A 771-nucleotide genomic window follows, 5' to 3' on the forward strand; every position below is an offset into this window, starting at 1 on the left:
TAGACTTCCTTCTGCATGACTGGGCACCGCTATATGTTTTATACCCTCTCATCCCCCCATCTTAGGAAGGGGCAGGACTTGTGTTATAACCCCAGCCCCTACCAATTGAGCTCAGCTACTCCCTAGCTAGGTTTATTTCTCTACAGGTGAAAATACTACAAAACACATTAACATTATAAAGATACAACAACAAAAAAGGAATTTCTAAAATGGGTAATTCCAGTATGAATATTCAATCATTTCAAACAAGTCCTGAGTCAGGCAGTCTCTTACTGATGGCTCTTGCTGAGAGTGAGACAAATAGATAGATGTGGACAGTGGTGAAGAGTAAGCCTAGTGGGGAGAGAAAACAGGTCGGATTGCTCTACCTCCTTGCCTTCCCTGAATCCCCCTGACATGAGCTGTCACCTCTAGTCTAACCTCTCAGCTCTGAGATCAACAGTTGAGCTGCTCTGCCAGTGGAGGGCACAGCCACCCTTCTTATGAAATGAAACAGAGTGGCCTTCTGCATTCTGCCCTCATTTCCTGTTCGCTGACAGACAGGAGACATGAAAAGCACAGCAGCAGCGTTTCTGAGGATGGGGTTATGGGTTGTGGATTGTGAATAGTGTTTTGGTTCTAGTGGCCCCCCTGTTGAAGATGGGCCTGACAGGGAGATTGTGATACTGATCTGTAGAGACTGGTTCTCCAGAGCCACCGAGAGAGAGGCAGACAGACACAAAGAGACTCCAAAGGGTTTTTCTGTGGCGCACCTCTCCCCTTCCCGAACCA

This window comes from Salmo salar, chromosome 14 (genome assembly GCF_965601325.2).
Source record: "Salmo salar chromosome 14, fSalSal1, whole genome shotgun sequence".
NCBI lineage: Eukaryota > Metazoa > Chordata > Actinopteri > Salmoniformes > Salmonidae > Salmo > Salmo salar.